Here is a 13,924-nt window from a genome sequence, read left to right as displayed (position 1 = left end):
CCCAAACCTTTCCTATCCCTATCCAAAGCATTCACTTCTGTTAACTGAATTATTTTAGCTGTTGAATTTGATTAAGTTAAATAATTTTGGTCCCAATTCTGTTTATTTTTACGTCTGCCTCCCAACTACCACAGTCACCTTCTGTAGAATATGTTGCTCGATTTCTTTTATTAAATACTTAGCCTTAGAGCAAACTCTAAATAACATTATTTAATGTTGAAAAATATTTTTCATTACAGTAAAATGAAATTATACAATGGAAAATCCTTGACAGCATTTCAATGTGAATTCTTCTTAAGTGAATACATTTGGCTAAAAGGAATGGACTATATTTATTAGGAGCATGTTTAAGGATCTCATCAATCATTTTATCTGAAGGTGATCATTACAGTTACAATAGACAATTTGCTAAAATGATCTTATTTATTTACTATTTTTTTAATGTATCTATTTTTGTTGCATTCTCAAATATTGGAAGGGTATAACAGGCAGTCGACTACAAAAACCAAAAGTCTTTAATTGAATTGTGTACTTCAATAAATCACTTAAGAAAAAGTTTGAACCACACAAAATGTACATTTTTAATCAATTGGCTTACTTAAAGTTCTATTCAATTTCATTAAAAAGAAATTAAAACTATTAAATCAGCTTTTACTTAGGAAAGGAATTAGTTTCTGCAGAATGACAGCATATGGTATCCAGCCATACCTGGATTGAAAACTCTTCCTGTCGACAGACTAAGATTAAATCTGCCTTCATAACCTTTTTACAGACTGCAGCTACTTGCCACAGGTGTACACTGCGAGTACCTGGCCCAATAACCCTTTTACCCACTGGACTCGTATCCCTTCACAAGTCATAGAAGCTGTTCGTGATAATCCTTACATGTTGCACAAGAGTCTTTCTCAGTTAAAACTCTGCATCTTCCAGTTAGGTTGGCCCGGCATAACTCTCCTCATGACCTTTCCAATCTGCTAATATTCTGTATCTCATGCATAAAAGTAATAGCCAAGTTGAAGTTCCTGTCCTATAGCTATTGCTCAATTTTATCTTTTGCTTTGACAGCTATTTGTACTATTTTGGCTCTTAATTTTAGCTATACACATTGTGACTCTATCCTTTAAGCTTTTGTGCAATCTTTATTTTTGCACCTTAACCCTCAACTTCCTGTTATATACAAAGAATCAAGTCTAAGTGTGAAACCTAATCAAGAACTAAAAAATTACACAGAGAAAAAATAGCCAGTGACCTATTTAGAGCCCCTGTTATAAGATTGTCTCTTCCACATATACTTGAAAAGAATGTTAATGATCACTTAAAAAAAAACCAAAATAACATTGAGAAGATGGAAAAAGGCTATTCTGTTGTTTCACTAAAGTATTTCTGTGGCATGATTCATTGCAGGCAAAAAGATCATTCATTTTGTGGTCTTCAGCAGAAGTGTAAGGGGATTAGGGGCCTACTATCTCTGTAATTAAAAGTCTTGCATGTAGTGCAAGTCCATTGCTTTATATCTTTGAAAGGTGTGAAAGTGTGGCTCACGTGTCAGATCTTCAAAGTGTCCTCTCCCACTCAATTTCCCAATGTTGTGCTACCTCTCTCCCATCCCATTCCTTGAGGTTGTGTAGCTCCTTCCCCTCCCCCCATTGAATTTATGCCTTTCCCCAGTGTTGTGCTGGATTCAGCCCACTTCATCAAGAGAATATCTTACATTTGATTTCAATAGAAATTTTTTTTAAAGAAATCTATACAACATGTTTTCTTCTTCGAAGGCTTGTTTAATGAAATGCTAAAATCAGAATTATTGTTGGTAAAATGTATTTAATTCAGTAGTTATTTCCAGTAGATTTTGCTCATATTTATTGTGGGGACCATCAACCATGAAACAAGCCAAAGTCGTGAACTCCCACCCTCTCTGGGAGGTGCCATTTGAAACACCGAGCACAACCATTGCCCCTTTGCAGATGCATTTTCTCATTGTCTAAACCACACAGTACATTTTGAAGAGGTGGAGGTGGTAGCCAATGATCAGCAAATGCATGCCGTGCATCCAGGTGGAGGCACTCCTCTGCTGTTAGACAGCTATCAATGGGGTCGGCAGCTATGGATGTAGAGGACAGCTCTGTTCGTTTCAGAGTCATCCACCCAATGTTTCTTCTTGGTCAAATAATGCGGGCATGGTGAACCTGCTTTACAATGAAGGCACTGTAGCTCCTGCTTAGACAATGGCCACTGACATGCATGATGATGCCCAGTGATCTGATACCACCCGAATATTAATTGAGTGCAAATCTTTTCTCTTCAGGAAGGCCATCTGCTTAAATGAAAAGCCCCATTGCTCACATGAACAGCAGGTGTGACTTTTTATACTCGAGGGAACCCTAACAGTGCTGAAAGCTGTGCATCCTGTCCAACTGATGCCTCTTTCTACAGGAAAACTGATGGAGGTGTTGCCCCTTACAAACATAGTGAGTGTCACTTCCCTGATACATGCGTGCACTGCAGATGATGCACTGATGTGGTAGATATTTCCTGAGGTGTCTTAGAAGGATGTGGTAGCATTACTGGGCAACAGATGGCACAACTCTGTAGTAGTCTGCCTTGTGAAGTGGAAATGAGGAAGACATGACACTTTTATTATGTCCAGATGCATATCCTGGGGAAGTGCTGCTGGTGGCCAAACATCACAGTGTCATTGCACCTGCATTTATTGGACTCTCATGAATCATCTTCCTTATTTCAATTACACAGCACATTCAGAATTCCGTAAGGAATATCCATCCCCATCTCATTGTTAGCTGCGCATTTAAGCAAACAAAAACACAAGAATAATGAAGAAAAGTATTAGCAGGAAAAAAAATGTGAAACTGGAGGCAAAATGACCTAATGCAAATTGCAACCCAGTATACATAAAAACATGAAAAGAAACAAAACAAAATCAAAAACTTACATTCTCCTTTTCAGAGGCCTATTTCAACAGGTGAGCTCCCAAAGAGTCCTGTGAGCCCATTGTCTTTGATCCCTGTCACAATCTCCATTCCTTCGCCACCAATTCTATCCCCCTCACTGGCCACTGTCACAGTCTGAACCAGACTGTTTGCATCCTTGGTACCCTATTTGTTCCTGAGCTGAACTTCCGACCACTTATCTTCTCCATCACAGAGATCGCCTACTTCCACTTCTGTAATATTGTCCGTCTCCACCCTGCCTCAGTCTATCTACTGCTGACACCCTCATTGTTACTTCTAGAATCAACTATTTCAATGCTCTCTTGGCAAGCCTCCGGTCTTCCACCTTCCATAAACTTAAGCTCATCCGAAACTCTGCTGCCCGTATCCTAACCCGCACCAAATCCCACTCACCCATCATCCCTGTGCTTACTGACCTACATTGGCTACCAGTTCACCAATGCCTCAATTTTGTATCTCTCATCTGCGTGTTCAAATCCCTTCATGGCCTTGCCTCCTCTCTATCTCTCTAATCTCCCACAGCCCTACAATCCTCCAAGAACTCTGTGTTCCTCCAACTCTAGCCTCTTGTGCATCCCCGATTTCCATCTCCCCACTATTGGTGCCCGTGGCTTCAGTGATCTAGGCCCTGAGCTCTGAAATTCCCTCCCTAAACCTCTCCGCCGCTCTCTCCTCCTTTAAGTTTTTAGTGACCTGTCCTAATACCCTAATATTTCTTTCTTTGGCTTGGTGTCAATTTTTGTCTGATAACTCCTGTGAAGTGCCTTGGGACGTTTTCCTACATCATGGTGTTATTGTAATGATTGTAAAAATCATTGTAAAAGTTGTATTTTTTGGCTGTCTCCAAAGCTGGAGGGAAGGCCCAAGCTACATTCAAACAAACACATACTGAAGGTAATTTTAACTTTTGGCAAAGCGTAAAACAGCCGATATTAGATTGCCTGCGCATTATGCATCTCTCCTGTTTTTTGTTTTCGTAATGATAATCGGAAGAGGTGTATAACGGGCGGCCGATCCGATATCTCCTGTTTTACCCCATCGCCAAAAGGTAAAATTACCCCCACTGTGTCATTTACAAATGTGTCATTTGCTTAGTCATGTGTAAGACTGAGAGTTACTTGTGACTATAGCTGATAGTTATTCAAATCCAGAAAGCCCCAGCAACTGTTTTCGGAAGCTAATGCCAAGTTGAGTCAGGTCAGTTGGAATCTTTAGACATAGGTTAGTCTGGTTTAGCTCCTGCATTTAGAAAAACTACAAGAAAAGAACACTGCATGTATTAAGGCTATTTTCAAACTAGTAGCTTAGTAAAGAGATTGCAACTATTTGTTCAAGAAGCAGATTACTATATCTACTCAATATTTATGTATTATGTTATTCACTTGCTCTTCTTTTATTTAATAAATTGACTTATTAGTTAATGGGTGAAACAAGGTCTGATTTGATGATGCTGTAACACTTTTCAAAGACATGATAAAGTGCCAATGGAGGCACAGGAAAGATCCAGTCGCTAGAGCAATTTACAGAAAGCTTTTCTGTTTGTCATCCTAGGTTTGCTATCCAAATCTAATCTAGATATCGGGTCCAGTGAAGATTATCTCAAGACCATAAGGAACTAAGACTCACTTATGCGAGTAATGTAACAGCCAGGCTATCTAGAGGACAAAGAAAAAAAACCTAAAACGGTAACCCTGTCCTTCAGATAAGATGTTGAACCAAGTCCTTGTCCACCCGTTTAGGTGGACATTAAGGATCCCATGGTACTCCTCAAAGAAGAGCAAAAATATCACCCGGTGCCCTGGCTAACATTCCTATCGCAAACAATACTACCAAGAACAGATTAAGCAATCATTCATCGCTGGCTGTTCGTGGGATCTTGCAGTGCACAAAATGACTGTTGCATTTGCCTGCATAAAAACACCGCTACACGTCAAAGTAATCAGAAGCACTAAGATATTTCTGTGAGACATAATGAGGTTCTATATAAATGCATGTCTTTCTTTCATTTGGGTGCTGTAATTGGATCACGGGCCAAAGAATCCAAAATGATATTTTTTCCTGCTAACGCTACAGAAAAATTATTTTTTTATATTAAAAGTCTTTCATCTGATATGAACTTCCTGCAATCTCGTTTAATTCCTGTGTCACAAATTTGTCATGCCTTTGTCACAACTGAGCTAATGCCGGGTATTACATACTAAATTAACCATTAAACTGACCTTTCAGTCTTCCCAATGCTAGGTGGTGCTACTGTTCCTGCAAGGTCCATCTCCCAGGTCCGTTGTTCGAAGTGACACTGCAGGTAGGTACATTTTATTATTTATTTTTATATTTAATTTAAAATTTATCTGCTACCGCCTGCTTCCCAGCTAGAGACGCAGGCCCATTCCCACTCAGGCTTCTGGCCTATCACGGCCCTCACGCCATCGCTCTCTCACCTGCGACTGTAAAGTCCTGCTTCATTTTTTGTGTGCTCTCCCTTCCTCTGGAAGCAATGAAATTGAGGGGCTAACAGGAAGGAAATGGGATAGTGCAAAAGAGAAGGGGCAATAAATGCAATAGTGTCGAAGGAGAGTAGCGAAGCAAGGGGCACGGGTGGAGGGTATGGCACATGAGCCACCTAGGGCAGCAAGCTGTCTTTTCTCTGTACCCACCAATGGGAGGTGCAGACTACAGCCCTTGGCAGCTCCCTTTCACACCACCCACTATCTCCTACCTGAAACTAAAGAAGAAAAAGACAGAGAAAAACAGGTACAGAGACTGAAGCAAAAAAGAAGTTAGTGAGAGAGAAGCAGAAGAGAAAAGTAACAAAATAGAGAGTTGCAGAAGAGTAAGATGAACAGCAACAGGAGGATGATAAAGCTAGGTGGGAGAGACCATGTCCTCTGACCTGCCTTGTGCAATAGAGATCCAATAGTAACATATTACAAGTCTTGCATATGGGATGCACTTCCTGCAAACATCACAGTAACTTCTTGTCTTACTTTAAACATCATACTTTAGATGTCATACTATATCCTATTCTCTGACTCACATGAGCAATGCCACAGGAGATCTGCTAGCATACTATAATAATGGTACATCTAGCAGACCAAAAGGATATCTTACCATTGCATTTTTTTTCTCTCACTTTATGTATTTCATTCAAATTCAGGTCACTCTGTTTTATTAAAAAGTATAAAAGCAAGAAAGGAGTTCTACAGGAACACAAAATAGGTTGTGTTTTACATGCACTGGTGTTCATGTCCTTATAAAATATCACATCATCTGACTTACCATGAGTAGCATCTTTGGAAATTTGCTAATATTATATAATAATACATTGTGCATTATATGGTATAATGCTCCCTGGCATTATAAACAGCATATGCTCTAACTTCCCATAGGCACACCATGGGAGATCCACTAATATTATTATAATTGCCTAACACCCTTGTCCTATTTTTGAACTTATATTCCTTGCTTTCTGGAGCTCAACAGTTGGACCAATGGATTGTGGACTCCTTACCACCACCTAGCACCAATGCTAACTAATAGCCAATACAATGAATAGGTCATGTACTTTTTGCAAAGTGTATTAAAAATAACTTCCAAAGGTAAGGCATGCTTGGAACAGTGGGGAATACGTACTAGATACCAGTATGAGCCCTCATTTAAACTCCGTCAAACACGTAATGGTTGTGAGGAGGAAGTGATATAAGCCGCTTAACTTTGAGTGAGTGTAAGGTTTTATTGTCATGCACATAGTTTTATTTTTATTAGTGAATTTGCGAATAACACAAGTGCATCCAGGAGAAATCTGTACAATGTCGGGGGCAATTTTTAACTGCCGGCCACCAATTTCTCATCTGAAAAACATGCAACTGAAGATTGGGTGGGCATCTCTGACACTACTGATCCAATTTTCAGGCAGGTCTTCAAATGGGTGCCCAGCATTCCCACCCAAATCAAGCAGAAGGCTCTTTAAATATGCAAATCTGGGTCCGATGCCAGTTGAAGAACCCCGATTGCAATTTCCATGTACAAATGGGCAGAGCATGTGGTGTGCATGCTAGTCCATTTGTGCTAGGTAGTGAGTGGCCTAACCAGCAGTCCTTAAAGGGACCGTTGCAGGCCCCTATGGAAAAGGTACATGGTTGTTTTGTTTTTGAGCATCCATGCTCCTTCTGGTCCGACAAAAATCTTCCAGCCCACTGCTGACCCATTCGTGCCCACCCCTCTGGGATTGGCTCCGTCCCCTGCCCACCCCACCCCCTTCCCCAACAAGCTCGACCTGTTGGCCGACTACTTGTAGAAGGTGGCTGATTTTTGGCCTTCCAAAATTGGTGAGTTGCAGCGGAGAATCTGTTTACAGCTCACTGGTTGGATCCAAATGGGGCCCAAACCTGAAAATGGTTCAAGCCTCCCGACCGAGACTTTGGGCAGATGTCGCGGATAACCTGCTCACTTTGTAACCATTTTGGACGCAGGTTGAAAATCTTCGCCGTCATTTTCTAATGTCAGAACGCGCAGATTAACTTATTATTTTGCACGTCAGAGATGCACTGTGATGTTGCATGTCTTCTATCAAACAGTTACTGTGATTTTTACTATAAGCTGCCTGCTGATGTTTGCAATCGTTTCACCATATGCACTTCTAACCAATTTATATGAAGGTTGGCAAGCAAGCTACTTATATATTTATGCAAAGCAATTAGGATGAATTGTAAGGATGTATGGATCCTTTGTTGTCTTTGGACATGTACACACGTCAGTGCATAGCCCCTAGCTAGTTCCCTGTCTGCTGTTCACCCATGACTAAAGCAAGTGACCTGCTGCAGTGTGACATCCCATGAATTTCTACACTTACCATATGTAGCATAATTTCTTGCCTAATTTCCCCAACTTTGTGTTAAAAAGAATCTTGTGTTCAGTGAAAATTTCTGAACAAGTCTGAATGATAACAAATCATTGCCACTACAAGTCACTTCCCCTTCCCATGATTGTTAGAAACACTGACTCATAACTTATGATTTCTTTAATTATTTAACTGTAACCAGACCTAGTCAAACATTTTGCTTTAAAAAATAATCTATTTTTGCGCCTGTCACTTTTAAAAATAAACACATGCTAAATACATTGCACAGTGTGGAACTGGCCCGTATAAACCAACCCCTGGTCTATGCTGACTTACTTGATCTTAGCTAGTTGGCAGGAGGTACATTTCAATTGGCCTTAGCATTCCTGGGTAAGGCAGTGGGGGAAAAAAATCGGCCTAGCTTCCTGTCCCCGATTCCAAGCAAGTGACTTGTGTTGAAAAGTGCATTTGTGTTACTGCCGGTGGAAGACAGGATTGAACATGCCTGTGATGTCCCCAACGATAAAATAAAGTACTGACATTGGGAGGATGATATCCCTCATCCCTGCACCCATGTGCATCAGCTTCTGGGGCTTTAGGATGAGGAAAATGGAACAGAGACCTGTAACACGGGGTCGCCCGGTCCCCTTTGTACTTGACTGGCATTTGTAGGGCCGCCCAGGCATGGATGGGAAGTTCCTATCTCATCACTGTTTGTGGGACCTTGCTGTGTGCAAAGTGGCTGTCACGTTTCCTACATTACAACAGTCACTGCACTTTAAAAGTACTTCACTGGCTGAAAAGCACTTTGGGACGTCCTGAGGTCATGAAAGGCACCCTATATGCAAGTTCTTTGTTTCCTCACCTGCAACAGGTGGCAGTATTTATATTTTATGTTAATGACATGCGCGTGCTGTCATCACACCTTGAATGTACTTTTCCTGGGTTTCACCCAGTGTCTGCCACAAAAGAGGAGCACCCAGAGAAAGTGAGTGTCAGAGGATCTGTAGTAAAGGAAATTTTAAATTTATTTAGGCTAGCAAAAAAAGAACAGCGAGCCTGCAGGCCATCATGGTGCTGTTTCTGACAGCAGCCAGGACCCGCTGGGATTTACATGGGTGCAGGCCTTTAGCAATGGTAAAGTCCCCTTCTCCACTCTGGGTGACCACTCATTCACAGGCTGCATTCCTATCTAGTGCACTACCAATCGCGATCCCTGAAATTCAGCCAGATTCAGGTGCTTTGCAAACATGTACCAGCCGACTTCTGCTGGAGCAAATTAACGGCGGGAAGAATGTTGTTCCCTTAGTGTCTCAGCTGGCATATGAAGAGTAGCAGCTGGGCAAGATACCAGAGATGTCTGTACTCATGAAATTCTACTCCAGCCTTCAGAAGAAAATTAGAGGGGGAAAAATAAAAATAAACAGATTGAAATGGGTTTGCACTCATTCTTGTCCGCCATGTTGTCAATTCTGATGGTACCTGCCCCCAATGGCTCAACTTTAAAATTCTCATCCTAGTGTTTACGTGCCTCTATGATCTCACCCCTCCACATCTCTGTAACCTTTTGGAGCCCTGTAATTACCCCACCCCCCCCTGAAACTCTCAGTTCCTCTGACTCTGGCATCTTGTTCTCTCCACCCCCACCCCCCCTTCACCCCACCACTGATGGCTGTACTTTCAGCTGCCTAGGCCCCACTGTGGAATTCCCTCCCTAAAGAAAAAGAACTTGCATTTCTATAGCGTCTTTCATGACCCCAGGAAGTCCAAAAGCACTTTACAGCCAATGAAGTACTTTTTGAAGTGTAGTCACTGTTGCAATGTAGGAAATGCAGCAGCCAGCAAAGTCCCACAAACATCAATGCGATGTAGGTTGAGGGATAAATATTGGCCCCTCCATCTCCCTCTCTTTCTTTAAGACCCTTCCTAAAACCCTTTAGCCAACGCCCCGCACCCCCCCCCCCCAAACAATTCGCCTGGGTGTTGGTTTTCTTCAAGGCTTTGTGAGACGCTTATTTCTAAGGGGTTTATTTCTACCTTAGAAATGCTAAGTAAAGACAAGGTGTTGTTTTTAAATGTATTGGTAAACATCATCGAAGATAAATATCCTTTTGAAAAACGCCAATTGAGCAAACTTTCTCAACTTTGAATGTCCTTTAGTGGAATCAGAGGGAAATTCTCTGGCAGCCAGGGAGGGAGAAAGTAGTCTAGCGGTTTATTCGCAAGATAAATCAGCACACTGAAACTGGGAGGAGTTGTGCGATTCCCAAGAGCAGACGAAGTTTGGCGGTCCATTGATCACATCGGGCAGGTTGTAAAGTGATTCAGCTCATGCGATTAAAAATAAATAAATAATTGGACATAAAGTCAAAATTTGGAAAAAATCATTTGTTTGTTGTGGATTTCTCCTACGCCTGCACATTCTGTTTCCAACATTAGTGGGCTGCTGCTATGTAGGTGGATGTTATTTATGGCATGTGTTCCCTTCAGGGCACATTTAATCAATCTCCTTGAAAACAAAGGCGGCTCCTATAGAGAGGAGGCAAAACAACTATTGTTGTTTTGGGAGTCTCCACGTGGTTACAAACATTAGTTTAACATATTTCCAATCTACACCACTTGGCGCACACAGCGTTTTTCTTTGTTCAAAACTCACACTGCGATCTCCAGGCTGCCCCCGTTCCAACTTTTCAAATGATTCCATTGGTAACGAGAAAAGTGTGTTTGGAGAGAACAAAATGGGGTGGGATTAATAGCATATTCCAATTTTATGTTGTTAACTAAAGACCTGCTAAGATCTACTCAATTTTTCCAAAGAAAATGTTGACCTTAAGAGGATTTTAAAAAATACTAGACAACTTATTTTAAAAATCGCAAATTATGTATAGACATATCCTACCTGTACACTATACCAGTGGTTTTCAAACCTTCCTGTGCGGGGGAACCGACTGCGAATATTAACACACTCTTGTCGCACCTTCCAAATGACTGACAGCTAGCCAAAGGGAAAGCCGTGCTATTATTGCATAAAAGTGTTTAACTGGTATACACATAATGTGTTGGTAAATACATAAAAAAATCAAAAATCTGATGACAGACACAAATCTGCTTACGTTACAACCCCTAAGGTCTGGGACACCAGTGTAAAAACCTATGTACCATATGGACAGTGGAATCTTGTCCTGCTCTATGTCAGAATAAAGAAAAGTTATTTTAAAACTAATGGTTATTCCAGCACTGGGTCAGGAACACATTTGAACTTGATCAAGATTTATTTAGATCAGAGCTTTGCCACTAATCATTAACCAGATGTTCATTAAATTAGATTTGGCTGCTTGTACAGTGTAACAAGAATTGTAAATGTGACAGGATAGCCTGATCCATATTGGGGAAGGGAAAAGTTCAGCATGAAGCATCTCATAATCTGTTAACTTGGACCATAAAATATGCAATAAAAATCCCCCACACTTTTTTCAATTCCAGCATTCTCTCTCCTCTCCTGAAGGCAGTGACTCATGCTGGTGTATTGTTCCACCAGCACTGGCAGTCCTTCTCCACCATGTGGCCATTCTTCATGTGTAAGGCTAGACCAATGGTTTTCAAACTTTCCTGTCGGGGATCCCCATGCAAATATTTACATGGTCCCTCAGACACCTTGTCCCAAAACTCCCAAAAGACATTTTCAGCCACTCAGAGGGAGACAGTGCTATCAGTGGCGGAAAACTTCTTATATTAACATTGGCAATAGAAATGTCATGCTTGGAATGATCTGTCAGAAGTACAGGTGCACTGAAAGCATTCCAAATTTCATGTTATAGTCTCCCTGGGAACCTTTAAGTTTGTAAACCATGCCTAGACTGTGGTTGTCAGCAGGCTAGTTACCATGGATGGCATTACAACTGAGCCTAATACTGTCTTCAAACATGCACTTTCCAACAGTGACATGTGATTTTATTTCCCTTTCTCTAACTCAGTTCCCTTCCTCCAACTCCTTTGGCCAGTTGTAAAACAATAGCAACACCTTGCATTTATGTAGTGCCTTAAACATAGTTCGAGGTCCTAAGGCACTTCACAGGAGCGTAATCATACATAGGACGGGTGACTAAAGGTTTGGTCAGGGCTAGGTTTTAAGAAGCATCACAAACGTGGAGAGAGGGAGGTGGAGAGGTTTAAGGAGGGAATTCCAGAGCTGGGGCCTCGCCAGCTGAAGGCACAGCCGCCAATGGTGAACTGTCACATCTATTGACGAGCCAATACACAATAAAAATGCCACTTAGTTTCAGTACATATCTCACAAGCTTTTAACTTAAACTACACATTACATTATAAAAATGCCCTGAGCTGCAATGTTGTAGCAATAAGATGCATTTAAGATGTAATCTTGCCATTACAATTTATATTAGATGAATTAAACACAAACCCAGATCACAGGATGTTTTCAATTTTCACATGATGCGTTCTGTCAGAAGCTGAACAAATGAACTTGGATTTATATAGCACCGTTCATGCCCCAAAGTGCTTCATAGCCAATGAATTATTATCGAAGTGTAGTTACTGTTGTTGTTAGGCAAATGCAGCAGCTAATTTGCATATAGCAAGTACCAAAGCACAGAAATGAGATAAATGACCACTTAATCTGTTTTGATAATGTTGGGTGATGGTTAATTGTTGGCCAGGGCTACAAGAAAACTTCCCTACTCTTCTTCAAATAGTACAATGAGATCTTTTACATCCATCCAAGAGGGTAGACTGGATCTCGGTTTGAGGGTGTGTTTGTCCTCAGCAGGAGAGTTCCATGCGAAGGTTCTACACCTGAGATGTTAACGTGACTGTTCTCTCCACAGATATTGACTGACCTGCTGAGTTTTTTCAGCATTTTCTGTTTTTGTTTTGGATTTTAAGCATCTGCAGAGTTTTGAGGCTTGTTTATAGAGCTTCAAATTCTCTGTGGATGGAGTGGACATCTCACAATTACTATGTAATGAAGTGATATTTATTCATTTAGACAGGTGGAAAGCAGAATTAAATTGAAGTTGGAAAGACACAAACCCAACCTCTTTCCTCCCAAACCTGTTCTTTTAGGATGGTTTGCTTTATTAACAGTGGTCTAGCTACTTATAAGAGCCAAAAACAAAATAATAACAACAGAAAATGCTGTTTTCAAAAATGAAAAAATATTGATCAATGCATTTGCATTTCCTTCAATGCAATTACTAGATAATATAAGAACATAAGGCATTGAATGAGCGAAGGTTATTCAGCATTTCAGTTCTGTTGCTTCTACTGACCAATGTACAATCCATTCTAATTGGACTCTATCCAACCATTTTTTAAATTCATTCATGGGATGTGGGCGTCGCTGGCGAGGCCAGCATTTATTGCCCATCCCTAATTGCTCTTGAGAAGGTGGTGGTGAGCCGCCTTTTTGAACCACTGCAGTCCATGTGGTGAAGGTTCTCCCACAGTGCTATTAGGGAGGGAGTTCCAGGATTTTGACCCAGCAAAGATCAAGGAATGGTGATATATTTCCAAGTTGGGATGGTGTGTGACTTGGAGGGGAACGTGCAGGTGATGTTGTTCCCATGTGCCTGCTGCCCTTGTCCTTCTAGGTGGTAGAGGTCGCTGGTTTGGGAGGTGCTGCCGAAGAAGCCTTGGTGAGTTGTTGCAGTGCGTCATGTGGATGGTGCACACTGCAGCCACAGTGCGCTGGTGGTGAAGGGAGTGAATGTTTAGGGTGGTGGATGGGGTGCCAATCAAGCGGGTTGCTTTGTCCTGGATGGTGTCGAGCTTCTTGAGTGCTGTTGAAGCTGCCCTCATCCAGGCAAGTGGAGAGTATTCCATCACACTCCTGACTTGTGCCTTGCAGTTTGTGGAAAGGCTTTGGGGAGTCAGGAGGTGAGTCACTCGCTGCAGAATACCCAGCCTCTGACCTATTCTTGTAGTTACAGTATTTATATGGTTGGTCCAGTTAAGTTTCTGGTCAATGGTGACCCATAGGATGTTGATGGTGGGGGATTTGGCGATGGTAATGCTGTTGAATGTCAAGGGGAGGTCGTTAGACTCTCCCTTGTTGGAGATGGTCATTGCCTGGCAATCTCATGAGGAAAGGTCTGCAAAG

General features: G+C 41.5%; 1 long non-coding RNA gene across 1 annotated transcript; it reads left to right on the top strand.

Moving 5' to 3' along the window:
* Nucleotides 1–247: 247 nt before the first annotated feature.
* Nucleotides 248–5,031, top strand: LOC137335476 (uncharacterized). Its single transcript, XR_010966429.1, has 3 exons — nucleotides 248–378; nucleotides 2,306–2,468; nucleotides 4,521–5,031. It is a non-coding gene; the product is annotated as an uncharacterized lncRNA (long non-coding RNA).
* Nucleotides 5,032–13,924: the final 8,893 nt, after the last annotated feature.

Source organism: Heptranchias perlo, chromosome 19 (assembly GCF_035084215.1).
Source record: "Heptranchias perlo isolate sHepPer1 chromosome 19, sHepPer1.hap1, whole genome shotgun sequence".
NCBI classification, from domain to species: Eukaryota; Metazoa; Chordata; class Chondrichthyes; order Hexanchiformes; family Hexanchidae; genus Heptranchias; species Heptranchias perlo.
Note: the sequence above shows the minus strand (reverse complement) of the source record. Positions and strands in the feature narration are given on the sequence as shown.